Source organism: Lactuca virosa, chromosome 9 (genome assembly GCF_052849685.1).
Source record: "Lactuca virosa cultivar CGN04683 chromosome 9, Lactuca_virosa_CGN04683_v6, whole genome shotgun sequence".
Classification (NCBI taxonomy): domain Eukaryota; kingdom Viridiplantae; phylum Streptophyta; class Magnoliopsida; order Asterales; family Asteraceae; genus Lactuca; species Lactuca virosa.
Genome location: NC_136434.1, coordinates 70,310,427 through 70,334,880, shown reverse-complemented (window position 1 = coordinate 70,334,880; position 24,454 = coordinate 70,310,427). Strand labels below are relative to the sequence as shown.

General features: G+C 39.8%; 1 non-coding gene across 1 annotated transcript; it reads right to left on the bottom strand.

Moving 5' to 3' along the window:
* Positions 1–1,202: 1,202 nt before the first annotated feature.
* Positions 1,203–1,309, bottom strand: LOC145141738 (small nucleolar RNA R71). The gene has a single exon (XR_013722932.1). It is a non-coding gene; the product is annotated as a small nucleolar RNA R71 (small nucleolar RNA).
* Between the last annotated feature and the right edge of the window lie 23,145 nt (positions 1,310–24,454).

Here is a 24,454-nt window from a genome sequence, read left to right as displayed (position 1 = left end):
ACGTGTTAGGTGGTGTGTTTAAGTTTCTAGTCTTGTAAAACTAGAGAAAACCCTTACTTTTATTACTTGTTTAGTTAAAATTAGTTATTAGTTTAATTTCCGTTCCCTGAGTTCGACACCCTACTTATTCAACTATACCACTAAAAGACAGGTTCACTGCCTTTGTGTGCTAAATCTATATTTTTAGAGTAGGAATAAAACCAGTGCATTTTACACACATCAAGTTTTTGGCGCCGTTGCCGGGGAACGGTTCAAAAATTAGCATTAATATCTAGTTTTATCGATCCTTTGTGTGAGATTTATCTTGCACAAAGTTATTTTTTTAGGTAATTTAGTTGATAGGATTAGTATTCATAGTTTTCTGTTTTAGAAATTTAATTAGATTTTTTTTCTTTTCTTTTCTGTTTCTGCCTTAAACTCGCCGAGTGCAATCGACTCTACTCGGCGAGTCCATCGCTGATTCACAGTTTTTATTTTAGTTTCTTTTTGTTCTTTTCACGCGTTTTTCTTACTTTAATTGCAGTTGTTACATGACCCGAGGATCCAATACGTCTTTGGTTCCTCCACTTGAAGACCCGGAGTCCGCTCTAAGAAAGAACAAAGGAAAAACCGTTGGAGAATCCGCTTCTTCAAAGAACTCACCTTTGAAGAATCTCAAATCCGTTTTTAGCAAGAAAAAGAGCAGCAAATCAGGAGCATCCAACACCTCTTCCTTGGCAAACGAAGACCCAATCAAGGAAGACATCGTGAACGAGTCCGAAGGAGAAGAAAGCGAATTTGAAGAAGGTAGCGATCTAGAAGGCAACTTTGACAACACTATGGCGAACATTGATGAAGTTCCCATGGGCGAATGGAAGAAGAGGATACGGGATGATACCGGCCCGGGACTTGTGCAACCCGCAATTCCTGCGACTGCCACTTTTGAGCTTAAGGGTCACATTCTTGCTCAACTCAAGGAAATCCCCTTCTATGGAAAAGACCACGAAGATGCCTATAAACACTTGGATGAAGTCAATGATGTAGTTGATTATTTTAATGTTCCAAATGTGCCTCGCGAAACCCAGCTGCTTCGTATGCTTCCAGTTACATTCAAAGGTGGTGCAAAGGATTGGCTCAAGTCACTCCCTCCCGGATCCATCACTATATGGGCTAAGATGAAGGAAGAATTTATTGACCAGTTTTGCCCACCCTCGAAAATAGCCAAGTTGAAGAAAGCTATCGCCAACTTTGAACAACAACCTGGAGAGTCCCTTTATGAGGCATGGGAGAGATACAAAAGTCTACTAAGGAATTGCCCACATCATGATCTTAATAGCCAACAAGAAGTCTCCATTTTCTATGATGGAGTCAATGTAACAACTAGGCAGCTCCTAGACTCGCAAGGACCCCTCACAAAGAAGGCACCCCCGGTGATCAAAGAACTGATTGAAGAATTCTCTAAGCATTCTAGAGAATACCACAATCCAAGGAATGATATGACCAAGGGATCGGTTTACGCAGCTTCTGAAGATTTGTCGGCAGTTATGGTAATGTTGAAAACCATGGATAGAAGGATGGATAAAATGGATCAAACAATCCATGCTATTCGGGTAGGATGTGAAAATTGCAATGGGCCTCATCTAACTAGAGATTGTGATTTGGACGAGAACGGGAATAAGAAAGTGCAAGTATGCTATTCTAGTGGTGATAGGTTCGATGACGATTGGCGAAAACCTAAGAAAGAATGGCTCCCTTATGATGAGTACAAGAAAGCGAGGGAGGAGAAATTTAGACAAAAGGCAAGGGGTTTTTACCAAAAGGAGGAGCCGGTACAAGAAAAGAAACCAAATCTAGAAGAAATGCTCACTAAATTTGTAACTGCATCCGAAAAAAGACACAATGACCACGATGCTGCAATACAAGATACAAGAACAATATTAAGGAATCAGCAAGCATCTATTCACAACATTGAGAAGCAGCTGGGGCAACTTGCCCAAAAAATGAATCAAAGAGCACCAGGAGAACTTCCGAGTAACACCGAAAACAATCCAAGAGGCGCACATATAAACATTGTCACAACTAGGAGTGGGAAGATTATAACCCCTCTGGCCCCTATTCAGAACAAAGATCTGAAGCCGGTGCAAGAAAAGGAGACAGAAGGGCAGAATCAAGATCAGAACCAGCTGAGCCCAGATCCTACTCGCCGAGTCCATGATATGGACTCGGCGAGTCCGCCACCTGATCAGAAAAGTCAAACTCCTGTTAAGCCATATCAGCCTCCACTGCCATATCCAGCCCGAGCTAGACAAGAAAAGAATGAAGAAGACTACCAGAAGTTTCTAGAACACATAAAGGCTCTTTAAATCAACATACCATTCATAGAAGCGGTTGCCCAAATGCCAAAATACGCCAAATTTCTCAAGGAGCTTCTAACTAATAGAAGGAAGATGGAAGAAGTGAAGAAGGTGGTCCTAAACGAAAACTGTTCAGCTGCTATGTTGAACACACTTCTTAAGAAGAAAGGAGATCCGAGAAGTTTAACATTGCCCTGTCAATTTGGAAACTTGGCCACCATATATGCACTAGCTGATTCGGGGGCAAGTGTAAACCTCATGCCTTATTCATTTTTCAAAAAGTTAGATCTCCCCGAGCCAAGACCCATTCGCATGGCAATCCACCTAGCAAACAAAACGGTTACATTTCATAGGGGAATCTGTGAAGATCTTTTGGTAAAGGTGGATAAGTTCGTGTTCCCCGCGGATTTTATAATTTTAGACATGGAAGCGTATCCTCAAGTCCCGATCATCCTTGGAAGACCTTTCCTTAACACCACAAGCGCTATAGTTGACATGCGAGATTCAAAACTTACTCTACGGTTGGGAGATGAATCAGTCACTTTCAGGGTTGATCAAGCCATGAAGCATGCAAGAAACAGTGATGACACGACATTTTCAATTGATATGTTGGATGAATTAATGGAGGAATGGAACAACGAAGAACCAAACAAGTCCACCATCGCCTTTGATGAAGAACTTGATGCTGAAAGAGACCTACTGGAAATAGAGAGACTGCTGGAAGAAGCTGATTATAATGAACTAATAAAAACCACTGAGCAGCCTACTCGTCGAGTAGCCCCGATCTACTCGCCGAGTCCATATGAAGAACCCAGAGTTATCGCGAATTCTGCCCAAGACTCGACGAGTCCCTTCACTGGACTCGACGTGTTCACCATGCAGAACACGAAAATAGAGCTGAAATCGCTACCAGATCACTTGGAGTACGCATTCCTTGAAGATGGCCAACAAAAACCTGTTATAATAGCTTCTGACCTCTCCAAATCTGAAAAAGAAGAATTAGTCCATGTCCTAAAGAAGAGAAAGAGTGTCATTGCATGGAGTATCACCGATATCAAGGGAATAAGCCCCTCTTATTGCTCTCACAAGATCAACCTGGAAGAAGAAGCAAAGCCGGTAGTGCAACACCAAAGAAGACTGAACCCGAACATGCAAGAAGTGGTCAAGAAGGAAGTAGTCAAGATTTTAGATGCGGGGATCATTTATTCTATTTCCGACAGTCCATGGGTTAGTCCTGTTCAAGTGGTGCCCAAGAAAGGCGGGATGACGGTCGTAGCAAACGAGAAGAACGAGCTTATTCCGACCCGAACGGTAACCGGTTGGCGAGTGTGCATCGATTATCGAAAACTAAACGATGCCACTCGTAAAGACCATTTTCCTTTACCTTTTATTGATCAAATGCTTGAAAGATTGTCCGGCCATAGCTACTATTGTTTCTTAGACAGATTTTCGGGTTACTTCCAAATACCCATAGACCCAATTGACCAAGAAAAGACTACTTTCACTTGCCCGAGTGGGACTTTTGCCTATCGCCGCATGCCCTTTGGGTTATGCAATGCACCTGCAACATTTCAAAGGTGCATGACGGCCATATTCCATGACATGGTGGAAAAATTCATGGAAGTATTTATGGATGATTTTTCTGTTTTTGGATCTTCCTTCCATGATTGTCTTGCTAACCTGGATCTAATGCTTGCAAGGTGTGAAAAAACTGATTTAGTCCTCAATTGGGAAAAATGTCACTTTATGGTTAAAGAGGGTATAGTCTTGGGCCACAAGGTATCCAAAGCGGGAATTGAGGTGGATCGGGCAAAAATAGATACAATTGCTAAATTACCTCCACCAACTAATGTAAAGGGCATTAGGAGTTTTCTAGGTCACGCGGGTTTTTACCGCCGTTTCATAAAAGATTTTTCTAAAATAACTAGACCTCTAACACAATTACTTTTAAAAGAAGCACCATTTAATTTCACTAAAGAGTGTTTAGAGGCCTTCGAATTTCTGAAAGAAAAATTAACTAATGCCCCGATCATTATTGCCCCGAATTGGAACCTACCTTTTGAAATAATGTGTGACGCGAGCGACTTTGCATTAGGAGCTGTACTTGGCCAAAGGGTTGATAAGCACTTTCAACCCATTTATTATGCAAGCAAGACTTTGAATCAGGCCCAAGAAAATTACACCACAACTGAAAAAGAATTACTAGCCGTGGTGTATGCTTTTGACAAATTCCGCCCTTATCTTATTTTATCTAAAATCATTGTTTTTACTGACCACTCTGCTATTAAGTACTTGTTTGCCAAGCAGGATGCAAAGCCAAGATTGATTCGTTGGGTTCTACTTTTACAAGAATTTGATATCGAGATACGCGATAAAAAGGGAATGGAGAATGTAGCTGCCGACCACTTATCAAGACTAGAAAACCTGCATTTGGAAGCATTGGAAGAAGATAAAATTGGAGATGACTTTCCGGACGAGTACATTTTAGTGACCACGGGGGAGGAGCCATGGTTTGCAGATATAGCTAATTACTTAGCTACCAAGTATATTCCAAAAGATTTTACCCGCCAACAAAAGAAGAAATTCTTTTCAGAAATAAAATACTACTTTTGGGACGAGCCATATGTTTTCCGAAGCGCGGATGGGATCATAAGGAGATGTGTATTTGGGAAGGAAAGCCGAGAAATTTTGGAGCATTGCCATAGCGGGCCCACCGGTGGACATCATGGAGCACATTACACGGCTAAGAAGATATTTGATATTGGGTTTTATTGGCCCACAATTTTTAAAGATGCTACCCAATATGTCAAAGAGTGTGATATATGCCAAAGAGCGGGAAACATATCATCCCGAAACGAGATGCCACAACATAGTATTCAAGTGTGTGAAGTGTTTGATGTGTGGGGGATCGATTTCATGGGACCATTTCCAATGTCAAAAGGGAACAAATATATTTTGGTGGCGGTTGATTATGTATCCAAATGGGCAGAGGCACAAGCTTTACCAACTAATGATGCTCGGGTGGTGGTGCGCTTTCTAAAGAAGTTATTCTCAAGATTTGGAGTCCCTAAAGCTCTTATTAGTGACCGGGGCACTCACTTTGCCAATGATCAATTAGAAAAAGTGTTAAGAAAATATGGGGTAACCCATAAATTCTCTACATCTTACCATCCACAAACTAGTGGGCAAACTGAAGTGACGAATAGAGCATTAAAAAGAATTTTGGAGAGATCGGTGGGTAGCAATCGAAAGGAATGGTCGGATAGGTTAGATGATGCACTTTGGGCCTTCCGAACAGCTTTCAAAACACCTATTGGTACTACACCATATAGGCTAGTTTATGGGAAGCAATGTCATTTACCGGTAGAAATAGAGCATAAAGCTTTTTGGGCTTTAAAAATGTGCAATTTTGATGTAGCTGAACTTAGAACCAACCGGTTGATGCAAATGAATGCTCTTGAAGAACTTAGGAACGAGGCTTACACTAGCTCCTTGATTTACAAAGAAAAAACCAAGAATTGGCATGACAAAAGAATCAATGGTAATAAAGACTTTCACGGAGGGCAAAAAGTGTTACTTTTTAATTCAAGGCTCAAACTCTTTCCGGGCAAGCTAAAGTCACGATGGGATGGTCCATTTATAGTGAAGAAAGTTTTTCCACATGGAGCTATTGAGTTATTATCAAGAGATGGCACTCCTTTCAAAGTTAATGGACATAGGGTGAAAAAATATGAAGAAGGAATCCCGAGGAATGAAGAACTTGAAGAAGAGCTGCTGCTGGAAGGCATGGCAGAAACGTAGAGTGGGAAGGAGTCCAGCTAACGACTCCTTAAAAAGAAGCGTTTCCGGGAGGCAACCCGAGTTTAGAGTTTGCATTTCTTTTCCCTTTATTTTTCTTTTTGTTTTTCACTTTTAGGATCTGTTTTTTTTCAATCTTCTTCTGAAATTATGCTTAACATGATTGCTTGAGGGGAAGCAATGCTCAAAGTTTGGGGTGGTGGCTTTAAAAATCGAGTTTTTTTCAAACTGAATGATGAACTCGCCGAGTTCATAAATTACTCGGTGAGTACTTTTTGAAATCCACGAAAAATCGCGAACTCGCGTTTCTACTCGGCGAGTCGGTGTTCCTACTCGACGAGTCCACGTATTTACTTGAAATTTTTTTTTATTTTTTTACAATCTGTAAATAGGGTTTCTTTTACCCTAATCATTTTCACCAGCCGCCTCCCAAGCATACTCGCCGAGCATTTCGTTTTCTCTCAAGCAACTCCTTTGATTTCTCGCTGAATCTTCATCTACAAAGCCAAAGGTAGGATTTTTTCCTTCAGATTCTTGCTAAAGGTCACAACTTTAACAGTTTTTAGTGCTTATTATGTAAAAATCCGGATTTGGGGGATTACTCCAATTCTAGGGTTTTGATTTTAGGATAAATTAGAAGGATATGGACAAAATTTCTTGCGAATTTATGCTTAAAGGACTTAGAATAGCAAACCCCTGTGCAAATATCTGTGTTTTGTTGACACAATCTGGACCGAGAAGAAACTGCACTCGCAGTTCATACTACTCGCCGAGTAGTTCATGAACTTGGCGAGTTCATGTCGTGTTAGATCTGTTATGGTTAATTTTAATTTTCTGGGATTTGTTTGTTGTTGTTTTCTTGATGTTGTTCTGCAGAAATCATGTCCAGAAGAGGCCAGAGCTCTAGAGGAGGAGGTTATGGAGATATTCCATGGCTTGCCTTCCCACGAATTACTTCAAGGTCTTCGCAAGCTCGGGCGAAAAACAAATTGGAGACGCTGAAACAGAAAGAGATTTACCTCCCCAATGCAATTAATTGGGATTGGCTGAGTCAGACTCGGTTGGAAGAGGAGTTAACACCCTACTTGGTGAAATCTTTTGAAGTGAGAGGAGCAACAATAATTTGTGATGGGTGGATGCAGCTTTTCAAAATGCAAGAACCCGTATTTAAGGAACTGTGCTGGGAATTCTTTGCTACTATCTCGTTCCGGGGTGGTAGTGAATACTATAACCCAAATGTTATCACTTTTTGCCTTGGAGGGGAGCTGTGCCAGTGCAGCATAGCAGAACTTGCTTGGAGGGTAGGTCTTTATGATCAAAACGTCATTATGTCGGAGGACTTTGAAACATTTTTGGAGCAATGTCATAAGGATCTTCCCGAGGAAGTCGTTGCCTCCACTTGGTGGAATAGTATTGCAAATCGGGTTTATATTCCCTCTTCTGCTCAGGAAGGCCATATCCGTTCTCCGATCCATCGTCTCATCCACCGCCTCATTGCTAGCACCATCAACATGAGGAAGGATGATGACAAAGTCCCTACTCTCGATATTTTCTACTTGTGGAGCATAATCACCCCGGAAGTTTTTTGCAACTTGCCTTATTGTTTGGCAAAATATCTTGCGGATGGAGCGGTGAAGGAAAAGATTACCTCCAAAATTAATGGGGGTATGTTTGTTACAAGACTAGCAAGATCGTATGGGGTTTTGGATATGCAAGAGGCAAGGGCATTAACAGTAATTTCTCCTCCTCCATTTAGCACTACATTATTCCGGAGGGCAAGGATTGTGGAGAAGTTTGGGGATTCATATGCAATCCCACTTGAAGATGAGGTGATTGTTCCCGAGGAGCCGGGAAGAAGAGTTAGGCAAAGGAGGGAACGGGCCCGAGAAGACCCACCGGTTATCCCGGTGGAAGACGAGGATGGAGGGTGGAATAATGTGGAGTATAGGAGGTATTTGGATGATATTGGCCGAGGTGTTAACTATAATAATGAGTCATTCAGTTATCTCTTTCAACAAATGAATATTGCTCCAAGGCCCGGGCCCGGATATCCATACATAATGAGTTGGGAGGAGCGTATGCAAAGGAGGAACAACCAAACAAGTGGAAGTGGAGCAGGAGGAGAGCACATGGAAGAAGAAGCTTGAAATTTGCTTTTATTTGGATGTTTTTTTTATTTTCTTTTGTTTGGTGTTTGAACTTTGATATACCCGAATATTAATTAGGATCCTGTTTGTTTTCTTTCACTTGTGATTGTTTGTTTTTCAGGTTTGAAGATTAGGATACATTTAGGAGTCTCATTGGTCAAGGCTAAAGTGAGGGTTGGTTTAGATGAGAATGTGAAATGTTACATCTAAGGTTGAGTCCGTTAGGAATAAGAGTGACAAAATGCGTTATTACTGAAGAAAATAAAAGAAGAGTCATTGAAGTGTCCTGTTTCAGCACCTCAGCCAAGGATAAATAGCAGAAAAATTAATTTTCGACTCAGCGTTCAACTCGCCGAGTGCACCTACGGTACTCGCCAAGTTTATGTGCAATTCCACGATTTTCTGCTGGAGTCCGGTCTACTCGCCGAGTTCACGGTTGACTCGCCGAGTCCCTCAACGTTTCACTCTCAAGATCTGTTTTGGGCACATTCACTGCAGCTTTTATCCGTATTTTCATGGAGATTCATTCCTGGAAGATTTCTGAGAGCTTTGTCCTAAACAATTGGAGCTATTTAGATGTTTACCACACGCGACATGATACCCAAGGCATGGATGAGCTGTTCCCATGCCCAAAGTCAGCTGAAGATGGAGCTTTCAATGAAGAATATCAACCTCACAACTACTATCCCAGGGGAGTTTGTGCTAATTCTCTCTTTACTTTTATGTTCGTTTTCATGCAATGGGGACATTGCATGAATTAAGTGTGGGGTCCGGGTTTGTTTCCTTTTAGTCAACTTAGAATCCTAATTTAGGCTTAATTTTTTTCAAAAATCTTGCATAAAAAAATTTCTTGGGACTTAACTTAGAAAACTATGGTAAAAGTAATTAGGATTCCATGTTAGAATTATGTTGATGATTGCATGAAGACCCAAATGTTTAGTTGAGCCTATATACGTTCTAGTGCATTTGTGGCCTCCTTATTCTAGTGAAATCATGGGACAAAAACACAACCTTGTTTAGTTTGAATGATGCAATATGTTTAGCATCGTGTACCAGAAATGTATCCAGAAAAATTTTATTTTTAACCAATAAAGGTTGAAGTTGAGCGCCCCTGCTTAAGCATGTAGGTTTTTGAGTGATAAAAAAAGTGAGGTACATGTAAAAAAAATAATAAAAAAAAGAGAGAGAATTACAAGAAAAAGTTTGAAGAATTTTTAGAGCATCAAAGTCAAAGTATGAAGATCAAAGATAAAAAAATTCTGAAGAAATTCAAAAATTGAAGATACCCAAAAAATCAAAGATCAAATATCAAAGAAGTGAAGAATTCCAAAGAGCTCCATTGTGGTATCATAAATTGTAATTTTCTAGATTATGTATGCTTGGGTTGCTCAACAAAAAATACCTTGAGGATTAGGAAGTTTTCTACGGATGGATTCGGAGGGATGCATAAAATGAGCATTGTTCAAAATAAGTGGGCGAATGTTTATGAGGATTGTGAGTATTTAGAGTATTGGGGGGTCTTTAGGAAAATTTTAGACACAAATGCATGCGTTGCGGTCTTGGCATAATGGCTGGGTTCAATTGGAATTGTCTTATGTGATTCTAGTGTGCTAAAATTCGGTTTTGCTTGGGGGCAAGCAAAAGTCAAGTGTGGGGTATTTTGATATGTGCATATTTAGCCATGTGTTTAGTATAGATTTTATCAATTATTAGCTAATTATTTGCATAATATGGACAAAAGGTACTTAATAATGTCTAAATTATATTTTCAGTCCAGAAGACATGCTTGGAAGCAAAAAGGAAGAAGGAGAAGCAATCAGAAGCTGGAGAATGAAGAAAGAAGAACAAACCTGGAGCTACTCGGCGAGTCCAAAAGCTACTCGGCGAGTTCCAATGAATGTTCGCGAAGTAATGTCCAGAATCCTTGCCGTACACGTATTTCTCAAAGGAACTCGGCGAGTTGGATACCTACTCGCCGAGTTGCCCCTGTTTTGAGATAACTATAAATAGAGGATCTAATTCCGAATTAGGGAGTTTTTTTGGCATCTCTGGAGAATTACTTGCGACTGAGGAAACCCTTGGAGACCTGAAGAACCCTAATCTTTGATCTTTAGAAGACTCAAGGCGAATTAGGTTAAATTTTCCACTTATTCTTAGAAGTGAGTCATGTTTAGATCAACTAAATTCGTTTTTAGCTTCTCTTTTACTGTAATCATGAGCTGAATTTTCGTAGTTTCTGTTTAGGAAAGACCAAATTACTCCTATGGTTTGATTTATACTTTGATTGATTGATTATTGGTGATTTTATTAAGTTAAGTTTGTTAAAGACCCTTATGCATTAACCATAACTATTTTCTGTTAATAGGAAGACAATTAGGCTGCATAAACATCTCTTAATTGTTAACCTCATATGATTTATGTGAACACTTCATTATATGCCTAGGATTAGTGAATATGAAACTAGGATTAATTAGAGAATGGGTAAATTAATGTGTGAGCTTGTTTGAGACACCAACAAACAAGAGGTTAGTTGAATTACTAATTTGATTAACCAATTACAAATCTTATTTAATCCAAATAATTGAACTAGGGAGTTAATTAGTTTAAACACTTGATCACTGCTTGAATTGATTAATTTCCTAAGGGTTGGTAATAGCGGATGCGAATCTAATCACTATAGTTGGTAACCAATAACAATTAATTTATTACTTTACCATAAAATTAACCATAGGAGTGAATTGGTTGGACCTAAACAGAAACCCTTTTATCAAATTTGGTGAATTTTTACATGCTTTAGTTGATTAGTTAATTACGTGTTAGGTGGTGTGTTTAAGTTTCTAGTCTTGTAAAAATAGAGAAAACCCTTACTTTTATTACTTGTTTAGTTAAAATTAGTTATTAGTTTAATTTCCGTTCCCTGAGTTCGACACCCTACTTATTCAACTATACCACTAAAAGACAGGTTCACTGCCTTTGTGTGCTAAATCTATATTTTTAGAGTAGGAATAAAACCAGTGCATTTTACACACATCAGCGAGGTTGGTCACAAGGTGATGGGTCAGACCGAGGTAGTCCTGCAGACTATCGAGATGATTCAGCAGATCAGACAATGGTTGCAGACCGCATAGAGTCGGTAGAAGATTTATGCCGACCGGCGCCGATCTGAGTTGGAGTTTCAGGTCAGTGACAAGGTACTCCTGAAGTTCTTTCCCTGGAAGGGTGTGATTCGCTTCAGGAAGAGGGGGAAGTTGGGTCCCCGATACATCGGGCCATTCAGGATCACTGCCAGGGTTGACAAGGTGGCGTATAGTCTAGATCTCCCAGAGGAGCTCAGTCAGATTCAAAACACTTTTCATGTTTCGCAGTTGCGAAAGTGTATACCGGATGAGGAGGTGGTAGTGTCGTTAGATGATATTAAGGTTGATGAGCGCATGGATTACGTGGAGAGGCCGGTGGCCGTTCTTGAGAGGAAGGTAAAGGTTCTACGGAACAAGGAAGTACCTCTGGCAAAGGTACATTGGGAGCACAGGAGGGGATCCGAGTGGACGTGGGAGCCGGAGGCAGAGATGCGGGAGCACTATCCAAAATTGTTCGTCGCAACAAACTTCGAGGACGATGTCTAGTTCAAGTGGGGGAGAATTGTAACACCCTAACTCCCAGGTATAAGTTTTGAAACCGTATTTACATTTTTATGGGCGTACTCGACTAGTTGGTTGCCCCAACTCGTCGTGTAGAGGTGGGCTAGCCCGCGTGGATTATTGGACCTACTCGGCGAGTCGAAGGACCCTGACTCAACGAGTATGAGCTAGAAAATGAAACCCTAATTTCTGGGGGTGTGCACCCTATATAAAGGGTCGTTAGCCTCCCTCATCCTCCCTTACCCCCCCCCCCTCCTTGAGTCCAGAAAACCCTAATCTCGAATACCCTCCATTTGTGTGTGTGAAGAAGCTTAGAAAGTGGTTTTTGGTGAAGAAGGCTTGAAGTCTAAGGAGCTTGGAGCAAAGAAAAGCTTGTGGATCTGACTCTACTTCATCTTGGCATCATTTTGAAGGTAACAAGTCGTTACATTGACTTCCCTCTAGCTAGATCTCTCCATGCTTAAGTTTAGGGCCATTTTAGCATATATGTGAACCATTTCAGGTATTGGTCATGATCTGAAGTTGTAACTTTAGATCTGGATTTCTATAAGTCCCTATAGCCATAAAGTTATCTGATTTAGCAAGCTTGGGCCCTCCTCTTTGGTTTAAACCTTTCCTTATCTTGGTTTTGGCATTTAGGACCATGCATGTACGTAAAGTTTGCAACTTTACGTGGAAATCATGCCCTAGGAGGTTAGATCTGCAATTGGAGCTGGGGTAGCTTAAAAACGTCTGAATGGGGAATGGGCTGAAGGGACTCGACGAGTTGTATGGTCAACTCGACGAGTCCGATGAAGAATGGCCGTTGTGGGTTTCTGCATGGACTCGGCGAGTCAGTAAGACGGATCGACGAGTCAGTTAGGATTTTCCCGATGTTTGGACACGTATAGACTCGACAAGTTGTCTGGAAACTCGACGAGTCAACTAGGGTATTCACGAGTTCTCGAGTTCTGGAAGGACTCGACGAGTTAGGTCAACATGAACTGTTAACCTTGACCGTTGACTTTAACTTTGACCAAGGGTTGACCAGTTTGACTTCTGGGGGTATTTTAGCAAATTGGGAATTTATGGAAGTGGTCCTATGGTGAATATAGGTGGTGGAGTTCGTGGCGGTGATTCGAGAGTTTGATTTTATCATTATAGTTCGACAGTTGTGAGGTGAGTTTTCCTCACTATACTCAAGGGTCTAAGGCACCAAGGCCGACCCTTTTGGATTGTTATCCTGATATGTTATGCTAGTATGATCTGTTAGATCAGTATCCTGGTAGATAGGATGGTATTATGTTGTTATGATTTGTTAGATCAGTATCCATGTAGATATGATGATGTTATGCTAGTATGATATGTTAGATCGGTATCCTGGTAAATAGGATGTTATTATGTTGTTATGATATGTTAGATCGGTTTTCCTGTCTATAGATTGTTATATGATTATCTGATATATGTGCACATGTTTGATTGGTGGTTAAGGCTTATCTGCTTTTTGCGAGAGCCAACATACCTGGGCATTCCAACCCGATGGTTGTGAGCCGTGAGTATTCCATCCCGAGGATGATTGGACTCGTAGTATGTGGGCATTCCAACCCGATGGTTGTGGGCCGAGGGTATTCCATCCCGAGGATGACCGGACCCATAGTATATTGGCATTCCAACATGATGGTTGAGGGCCTGGGGTATTCCAACCCGATGATTGATTGGACCCATAGTATGATGTTTGTGATTATGTGTATATTTGTGTGTATGAGTATTTTGGGAGAACTCACTAAGCTTCGGGCTTACAGTTTCAATTTTGGTTTCAGGTATTTCAGATGATCGCGAAAAGGCGAAGGCGTGATTGTACAACTCCTCATATTTTATGATTGTGATTTCTGGGATACTCTAACCTGAACTATTTTGAAAACACTTTGTAATAATTAATGGTTTTTAATTGGTTGAAAAGGTTTTAAATTGACTTGAATTTTATGGATGTTACACCATGTACTTTGTATCCTCTTCCATCTCTATTTGTGTGGTTCCCTGACACATAATCAATAAAACAAAAGTTAAGACGATATAAGGCTTTCTAAAAAGATATAAAGAAAACATCATGTTTGTTCGACTTTAAAATACGTCATATTCATCTTTTTTAAGATGAAAAGGAAATGAATAATGATTTCAATTGACGAACTTTGCTAATTTGGTTTCGAAATAACAAAAAAGTAATAAAAAAATAGATAAAATATATATATTCCGCATTTTGGTTAATCTGAATACTCGAGAATCAATAGAAGTACAATCCAAATCCAAATCCAAATCCGAAATTTTAAAGAAATTTTTTTGGATATAGATAATTTCACATCCATGGTTACAACAGTGTATTTTCAAATTTATTTTCTTATTAAGGCATTGTAGTTTAAAAATTTATCTGTTTATAGCATTGTACTTTCATTTTTTTTTGTTCTTATTAGGATATCATACTTTGAAAATGTTGCCAAGTTACACAGGTGAGTATTGTTTTATATTTAGATGACATTGATGTAGTTAATTAAGATTTTTCAAAATAATAAGTAGGATGTTATAAATAAAAACTAATGGCTTTTAAGCCGCTACAATATAGTGTGAAGATGCTAAATAAATACTTAAAAAGGGAATGAAGGTACATACACACTTATCATTGTCGAATACATTAAAAACAATAAAAATATACAATAAATGACTACTTATAAGTTTGTAAGCAATATCACCAAAGTGGCTTTAGAGATATGCAAAATGTCTTACCACAACTAAATTTGATAATAAAAAATGAAGGGAACTCTGGAATAAAATCCTTAAAGTTTGGCTCTATCAACGTAAAAGTCCTTAAAATTTGGCTCTATTAACGCAAAAGTGATCCCTGTTTTGTTTTTTTTATTTTTGTAATTTAGCCCAAAAAACTGGTAAACATTTGCAAAAAAAAAAACCTTTTTCCTGGCTAATGCCGGTTTTCAGGTATTTTCTGAAATTTTGAAGGACTTTTCAGAAAATAAACAATCAGATATGACTTTTTCATTATTAGGGTTAAAGTTTAAGGACTTTTCTTCAATAGATATTATAACTAAAATCATAATTATATATCATTTTTAGCATGCGTTTTTATAACTATTGTAACTCTTATAACGTTATTTGCAACTATTTAACTATGTTGACATTTAAGTTATGTATTGTAGAACAACTTGAAGTTAATTTGATTACTTCAAAAAAAATGAAAACTTCTTTATTGTCATTCTTTACACTCACATTTTTTTTTCAATATTTTCATTATGGCTTTCATTTAAGAAGCCGCTTCCAAAATACAATTCCTTTATTGCATTAGTTATTAAAAAAATTACGATTTCATTAGTTAACTTTATGTTATCAATTTGAACTATTAAATTAAACTAAAATAGTAAAACATTAATGATTAAAATAAATAATTTATACTGGTTTGATCGTGGAGGTGACGTAAGGCGCCAAACTTTCTTTTTGCTTCCGTAACAGACTATTAACTCCACCATCTATTGCCAATTCCACCGTCTATCTTTCTTTTCATTTTATGGGTTTATAAATTTATTTAGTGTTCTATTATTTGGATTAGGATTTAGAATTTAGATGTAACACTCAAAAAAATCACAATAAATTTAAACTTTCAAACAACCAATTTTCTAAAAAAAAGTGTTTACATAACCATTGTTTTCAAACAGTATCCAAAATTAAAGTCTCCCAAGATCCAATCAACATAAAACCGAGGATGTGTACAGTCATGCATTCGCCTTGCCACGGTCCTCAGAAGTACCTGAAACAAAACTAAAACTGTAAGCCAACGCTTAGGTGCTGTTTGTTTTTTCTGAGGCAAAATGTCTGCAGTCTGCGGACCACATCTGTAGACCTCTGCAGTAGAAGAGGCGGACCAAATGTCTGCAGTCTGAAAAAAGAAGACTGTTTGCTTTTTAACATCTGCGGGCTACTAAAATAAACTGAAATCTAAATAAACTGATTTTTTTAAACTTCAAAGTGATTTTTTAATATTTTTATGACTTTGTTATAAATAATTAACGAATCTAGATCAACTTTTATGTATTATTGTATAAAAAATAAAAATAAAAACGGTATGAATTAACGTATATATTTGATAAAAACCAACAACTTTGGTTGCAAAGTTATAACTAAACATTACAATTAGTGATCGAAGAATTTGATACATAAATAGATGAAAATAAACTTCGATTTTTTCAATTATATTCATTAAAAACGTACCATAAATATTTTCTCGAGAAATTGACGATACTGTATTAAATAATGTTTTACAAAATTTGGCAAAAAAATATAAGAATATATTATGATTTTTTTTCATATTTATATAAACAACTTCAACGACTATTATATTGTAATAAATCTTTATTTATAAATTTGTCAAAAATATCATGTTTGTATCGTCGAACGTTTTTTTTATGTTTTGTAATTTTTTTTTTTCAAATTGTTTATCATTAATAAAGTTGAAAAAAATATAAATTAAAAAAAAACTCCACTACTCGGTCAATAGCTGCTCGACCTTGCTCGGTGTTCCGAGCAATCCTACGAACCATGATGGGTAGGACCCTGTCAGCTGAACCTCCCTCGGTGAGGTTGTAGAAGCTTCTGTCTCCATTGTAGGGAATGGGTTGACCCTGTTCCTGAATCCATCTATTCAAGTTTGTGGCCCACAGGGGTGTGGGTCCTTGAAATGTTGGACGAGGATTCAGGTTTGGGTCCTGAGCAGCTGGGGGTAGGTTGTTGACTTCTGGCTCTGAGTCAGAATCCTCAGAAAAGCCTTTAGCTTCGTGATCATCCAATGGGATTGGGTGATCATCTTCTGGCTCTCCTCCCAGCCATCCTGCATTGCCGTGGTTGGGATAGTACGAGTCTCCGGGAAGATGGAATCCAGCCATTATATCTATGCGAGAAAAGAGGTAAAGAAATAACTAAATAGACGCACTAATTAGATAATTATAAGATGATCTTTATCAGTTACTTCAACATTTGCGTAGTGCATACCAGTCATATGTAACCAAGACAGGATAGACCTTCGAATAAGTGACCCTAACTCTAAGCCCACAACCAAACAAGGAAAAGGAAGTAAAGCAAAGATCACAGATTCTAAGTCTATGATATCCTAGATACATATAACCTTAGCGTATCCACTCAGCAACTATTAATATACTAGTAAAGACCTTTAGTTCTCAGATAAGTAATTAAAGTAACACAAAATACTCCTATAGTATTTTAAGTTTATGTTATGTTCTACTGTTCTCATTGTAGTAGTGTTGATAAGTTTTTAGACTTGTTGCAACCTCACAACCACACTTAGGCACATGCTAATCCCTCCTCGGATAATGTAGTTGATCAGGCTACATCTTCCCAGGGTTGACCATATGTCTCTAAGTCTACTTGTGCTGCCCAACAATCGTAATACTTTTGTTCTGTCCTAGTGACACTGATTTTCGTATGAATGCAGGTATGTATACTTGGTTAAATATTTTATTATTTAAAAGTATGAACTCTTTATTAGAGTATTTTAATCCCGCTGTGTTTATAGTTCGTATATCTTTTATGGGTTGATACACTCGATTCACTATAAACAATGCTCTGATACCAATCTGTCACACCCCAAAACCGGAACGGCGGAAACGTTCGAGGGTGGAGGACATCATGTTCAGTATCACAATAATGCAAAGTAGTAAACAAGCAACAACATCATCCATTGCATTAATAATATAATTTCATACAAGTGTGTTCTGTCAAGTTATATAGACACCAAAAATATACATCAAAATAAAAGATGAGTCTTGAACGAGCTCCATCTTCTCAAAACCTGGCACCGGTACCTGTCTATTGGTGACCTGAGAATACAAGTTATTTTGAAAGAGTTTATCAGCTTTAAAGCTGGTGAGATCATAAGTATATTAATGTCTGTGTTTGTATGAAAGTGTTTGTAAGTCTGCAATTGTATAAGTTTGTAAAAGTTTGTAATTGTTTGAACTCTCCTAGAAAACCCTATGTTTCCTACTAAAAGTAGCCTTCTACCAAGGCATCTAGTATCTGTGTGTGTGTCTCTTGTAAGAGTGTGTATTTTCCCAAATCCTACTATCATTAACCAAAAATATAGTTTTTACATTATTGTTTATTGTGTGAAGATCACAAAGTAAATGTAATGGGAAAATGAAATAGTACTGTAGTGTTGTATTAAGTAACTACTGCTGTACTAACTACCTTAAACCAATTGTTATTTAAAGTACCATGTGATTGGCCTGTATCCTGCTACCGACTCTATAGAAAAACGACGATGTAAGACGTCGTAGGAAATGACGTTTGGCACCCGTAGACTTGCAAGTCCCACTGTAGCGAGCAGCAAGGTGTAGGATAGTCAATCCAGTATAGATCTATACACAAATTCATACGCTCCCCACTTAAGGTGATTTTGGATACAAAACGGTCATGACAGGTAGTGCCATGCCCCGTTACGTGGCTCACATAAATGTAATAATGTTCTAGTATATGAATGTGCTAGCTGTATTGTGTGTTCTCTCCCTGTCTAGCATGTATTGTTTGTTTCTCATCATAGTATTCTATTGTTTGTTTCTGTTCATAGTATCTATTATTTGTTTCTCATCATAGTATCTATTGTTTGTTTCTCATCATATTATCTATTGTTTGTTTGTTATTGACTCATGTATGAACTGACTCATTGTATGTTTCCCTGTTCTAGTAATAGTATTAGTATCTCCCTAAACTATACCTATTATAGTTTACTAGTAATGTTGTTTGAATGTATGAACATGTTTGTGTATACCTTTGCTACCCAAAGATATTGAACTGAATGAAAGAAGGAACTTTTATATCTATATACATATACATAATATATAACTAGGATTCAAACGACCTTCGGACAAATAACCTGAATACCCTAAGTCCACAGCCAAACAAGGAACAGGAAGTAAGGTGAGCTATCAGTCCTAAGTCCTTTCAATCCTACTTATATAACTATATCTATATAGATACACAGAATATAAGTTAAAAGAGTTTAATAAAAGTATTTGATATGAAAAAGAGTTTGTAAAACAGTTTGAAGTAAAACAGTTTGATAACACAGTTTGAAAAGTAAGAAATCCACTTGTTTGGTAGTTATTAATCACATGTGATTGATATAATAACTATAATAGTTCAACTTGTATCCCCCCCACCCCATAAAAGCATTTAAAAACATTTAAAAGGTTAATTAAGGGGTATGAACTCACCTGTAGTGAGTGGTTTGGATGAACGGAATGTATAGGATGCTAAGTGTCAAGTGAAGACTTGAACACACACAAGGATCCTAGTTAACATATAATAACACATATATGTATCCAATTAGTCATAAAACAACTAATTAACCAAGTTTAAGACATCCTAAGACATGTAAAACACTTGATTTAAGTGCTATAAGTCCTAAGGATTGCATCTAAGGGTGGTAGGACCTTGCATTTGAGTTTAGGGTTCAAGGGTGAACTCCCTTGGAGTTTACGGTTTTGTGACCATAACCCCTTGAGTTTACGGTCGTAAACCCATGAGTTTACGGCCGTAAACTCATGTTACTTTGACCATTTCGAGTTTTGAAGCTTTAAAGATCATAAGAAGCATTCCTACTTCATGTTTAAGCCTTAGGAAGTGATTAGGGCACCATTTCACTCCTTTATGGAGTTTACGGTCCTTGGACCATTTGTCTTTGGGTTTACAGCCGTAAACCCAAATGGTTTATGGTCTTTTGATGTTTTCAAGTACTAAGCACATCAAGGAAGGGTCTAGGCTAGTTTCCAAGGCTTGGTAAGAGACTAGGGCACACTTTGGCACCCTTTTTAGGGTTTACGGTCCAAGGTGCTCTTGGACCGTAAACACCTTTGATCCTTTGATTCTTGGGTGTTTTCTTGATGATTAGAAGTGTAACAAGTCGTATAATACACTAGGATAGAAGTACTTACTAGGTAGAAGCTTGAAAAGGCGCTAAGAGTCCAAGAACACTAGTGTGTGTTCTTGGTGTTCTTGGTGAAACTTGAAGATCTACACTTTTGGAATGATTTCACGGATGGAATCATGTAAGATCACTAGATTAAGTAAGATATCAAATTTTTAGGGATAGAAACACTTACAAAGTTGAAGATCTTGAAGAAAAGTCGGATGATACTTGAGAGAGAAATGGGTTTTGGATCTTGAAAATGTGAAAAGTGGTAAATAATGACTAAGTGTCATATTTATACCCCCTTTTAGGGTTTACGGCCGTAAACACCTTTGTTTAGGCCGTAAACTCCAAACTCTTGGAGTTTTGGGACTTTATTGTTGTACAATAAACCCTAGGGCATCCTCTCTCCTGTTATCTCCTGAAGTACTAACTTTAAAACACTCAAACTTTTTCCAAAAAGCTTGAAAGTTAATAGAAACTGATCTGACTTCTATTGAATTGAATGGTTGTACAGAATAGAAATTTCGGGTTGTCACATCACCCCCCCCCCCCCATTAGAAGGAATTTCGTCTCGAAATTAGAATTTAAGCAAATAAGTAGTTACAAATAACTAAGTAAAAAGAAGAGGATATTTCAGTTTCATCTGATCCTCTCGCTCCCAAGTGAATTCAGGTCCTCGCTTGGCGTTCCAGCGAACCTTCACTATCGGGATACGGCTTTGTTTCGTTTGCTTGACCTCCCGGTCCATGATCTCTACTGGTTCTTCCACGAAGTTAAGGCTCTCGTTGATCTCGATCTCGTCGAGTGGGATTACAAGAGTCTCGTCGGACAGACACTTTTTCAAGTTCGAGACGTGGAAAGTAGAATGTACGTTACTGAGTTCGCGTGGTAAGTTAAGTTTGTAAGCTACAGGGCCGATTCTTGAGAGAATCTTGAAAGGCCCAATGTACCTTGGATTTAGCTTTCTACGCTTTCCGAAGCGTATCAAGCCCTTCCAGGGTGAGACCTTCAATAGAACACGGTCGCCCACCTGGAATTCCAACGGTTTCCTTCGTTTATCAGCGTAGCTTTTCTGTCAGTCTCTAGAGGCTTTCAATCGTTCACGAATCTGAACGATCTTCTCTGTCGTTTCCCGAATGATCTCCGGACCTGTGAGAGTGCTGTCAGGAACTAGTCCTTTAGCTAACTGGGTATCACCCACCTCAGCCCAGCACAGAGGGGATCTGCACTGTCGGCCATAGAGGGCCTCGAATGGAGCAGCCTTTATGCTTGTGTGATAACTGTTGTTGTAGGAAAATTCGACAAGGGGTAAATGAGTATCCCATGCTTTCCCAAAGTCGATCACACAGGCTCGCAACATGTCTTCCAAGGTTTGGATAGTCCTCTCACTTTGCCCGTCTGTCTGTGGATGGTAGGCTGTACTCATGTACAACCTAGTTCCTAGGGAACTTTGTAGCGACTGCCAGAACCTCGAAGTGAATCTACTATCTCTGTCCGAGATAATGGATATGGGAATACCGTGCAGTCGTACAATCTCCCTAATGTAAGTTCTTGTAAGCTTCTCCATCTTGTCTGTTTCCTTGATAGGCAGGAAGTGTGCGGACTTGGTCAATCTATCGACGATGACCCATATGGTATCAAGTCCACCCGTTGTCTTGGGCAACTTGGTTATGAAGTCCATAGTGATCCGCTCCCACTTCCATTCCGGTATCTCCGGTTGTTGTAGAAGGCCGGAGGGTTTCTGGTATTCGACCTTGACCTTGGCGCAAGTAAGGCATTTACTCACGAAGGTAGCAATCTCTGCTTTCATGTTAGGCCACCAGTATAGCTTTATAAGATCCAGATACATCTTATCTGAACCTGGGTGGACGGAATATCGAGTGTTGTGCGCCTAGTTCATGACCAAGTCTCTGAAACCACCGAGTTTCGGGGACCAGATCCGATCCATGAAATAATAAGCTCCGCCACCCTTGACCTCCAAGTTCTTATCCATCCCTCTCAGGGATTCACCCGCCACATTTTCAGGTTTCAAAGCGTCGAGCTGAGCTTCCTTAATTTGTGTGGACAAGTGTGAATGGATTTTCATAGTCAAAGATTTGACTCTACGACCAGAATATTCTTTCCGACTTAGGGCGTCAGCTACTACGTTGGCTTTACCCGGATGATAACGAATTTCGCATTTGTAATCACTGAGTAGCTCGACCCACCGTCGTTGTCTCATGTTGAGCTCCTTCTGGTCGAATATATGTTGTAGGCTTTTGTGGTCTGTAAAGATAGTGCTTTTTGTACCATACAGGTAGTGTCTCCAGATCTTCAGAGTAAACACAACTGCTCCTAGCTCAAGATCGTGGGTGGTGTAGTTGACCTCGTGTGTCTTCAGCTGTCTCGAGGCATAGGCGATGACCTTACCTCGTTGCATCAGAACACATCCGAGCCCTTGATTTGACGCATCGCAATAGACAACGAAGTCTTCTATCCCTTCGGGGAGGGATAGTATTGGTGTGGTGCACAAGGCTCGCTTGAGCGTTTGGAACGCTCTCTCCTGCTTCTCTTCCCAGTCAAAGGCCACGCCTTTTTGGGTCAGTGTTGTAAGAGGTTTCGCAATGCGGGAGAAGTTCTGAACGAACCTGCGATAGTAGCCAGCAAGGCCTAGAAATTGACGAATTTCTGTAGGCGTCTTCGGTGCTGACCAGCTCTCAAGGGCTTTGATTTTGGAAGGGTCCACGTGTATTCCCTCTTTGCTAACCACGTGCCCTAATAATTCGACTCTTCGGATCCAAAATTCGCATTTCGAGAACATCGCATAGAGCTTCTCTTAACGTAGTGTTTCTAAGACCTGTCGCAGATGTTGACTATGCTCTTCCTTACTACGAGAGTAGATAAGTATGTCATCGATGAAGACGATGACAAACTGATCCAAGTAAGGACGACACACCCTATTCATTAAGTCCATGAATACTGCGGGCGCGTTTGTTAATCCGAACGGCATCACTACGAATTCGTAGTGCCCATAACGAGTTCGGAAGGCTGTCTTCGGAACATCCTCCCCTAGCACTCGTAGTTGGTGATATCCGGACCTTAAGTCGATTTTTGAAAAGAAATTCGCCTCTTGAAGTTAGTCAAATAAATCGTCAATACGAGGCAAAGGATAACGATTTTTGACGGTTAGCTAGTTGAGCTCCCTGTAGTCGATGGACATACGAAACGATCCGTCTTTCTTCTTGACGAACAAGACTGGAGCTCCCCAAGGTGAGAAGCTTGGTCTTATAAAGCCCTTGCTGAGCAGTTCGTTAAGTTGACAGGATAGTTCTTGCATCTCTGCAGGTGCTAGACGATAGGGCGATTTGGCTACGGGGGTAGCCCCTGGAACTAAGTTGATTCTGAACTCGACTTGACTTTGCGGAGGTAATGCTGGGAGTTCTTCCGGAAAGATGTCCGGAAAGTCGCGTACTACTGGAATGTTCTGAATGTCTTTCGTTTCTTGGCTCACATCGACCACATGAGCAAGGAATGTGCGACATTCCTTTGGCAAGATTTTCTGAGCTTGAATGCTCGAGATGATACGAAGGTGCATGCCGTGTTTGTCGCCATAAACTACTAGGGTTTCGCCAGACGGCAGATTAAGGCGTACAGCCTTCTCGTAACACATGATGTCGGCACAATGAAAACTCAACCAATCCATGCCGATAATGACGTCGAAACATTTAATTGAGACCGGCATGAGGTTGATCGAAAATGAATGGCTATCTAGTGTTAGGGTACACCCTATGTATATACTGCTAGTGCTCTCTGTCTTTCCATTAGCCATTTCTACAGTGAACGGTTCTTTAAGTGCTCGTGATTTTTGCTTAAGTAAATGAGCAAATTTTTGGTTCACGAAACTCCTCTCCGCTCCACTATCAAATAGTATGCATGCATAAGAGTTATCGAGGAGAAACGTACCCGTGACCACTGTGGGGTCGGCAATCGCTTCCTCGTGGCCTATGGCCAGAACTCTTCCCACTCCATCGGCATTCCCTGCCTTCGGGCAGTTCCTTTTGTAGTGGCCCACCTCGCCACAACCGTAGCAAGCTTGGCCCGCACCAGCGCCGGGGACTTGGGTGATTGGCCTCGCCGGAGCTTTGCAGAAACGGGCAGTGTGCCCCTTCCTGTTGCAGTTCAAACACTGCATTTCCCGGCAGGCACCGACGTGGTGGAAGTTGCATTTGTTGCACTTAGGCAAACTTCTGGCGTACTGCTTTACCGGAGCAGCGACGGCAGGTGCTATCGCAGCATGAACTGCCACGACCTGCTGCTTTTTGGCAGCCTTCGTCTTTCTCTTGTCATCCCAAAACTTCCGCTTGGAATCAGCGGTTCTGGCGGGTTTCGAGATGGCCAGGGTTGTTGTTGCGGCCGGGGTACGAACCCCATGGTCTATAAGCCGCTGTGCCAATCGCTTGGCACTATCGAATGTAGTGGGGTTTGAAGCCAAAACATTTCCCTGGAATGGAGGCACCAGCCCCCATATGTATCTTTCAATCTTCTTCCCCTCTGTATGAACCATGTTGGGACAGAGGGCCACCAGTTCACAGA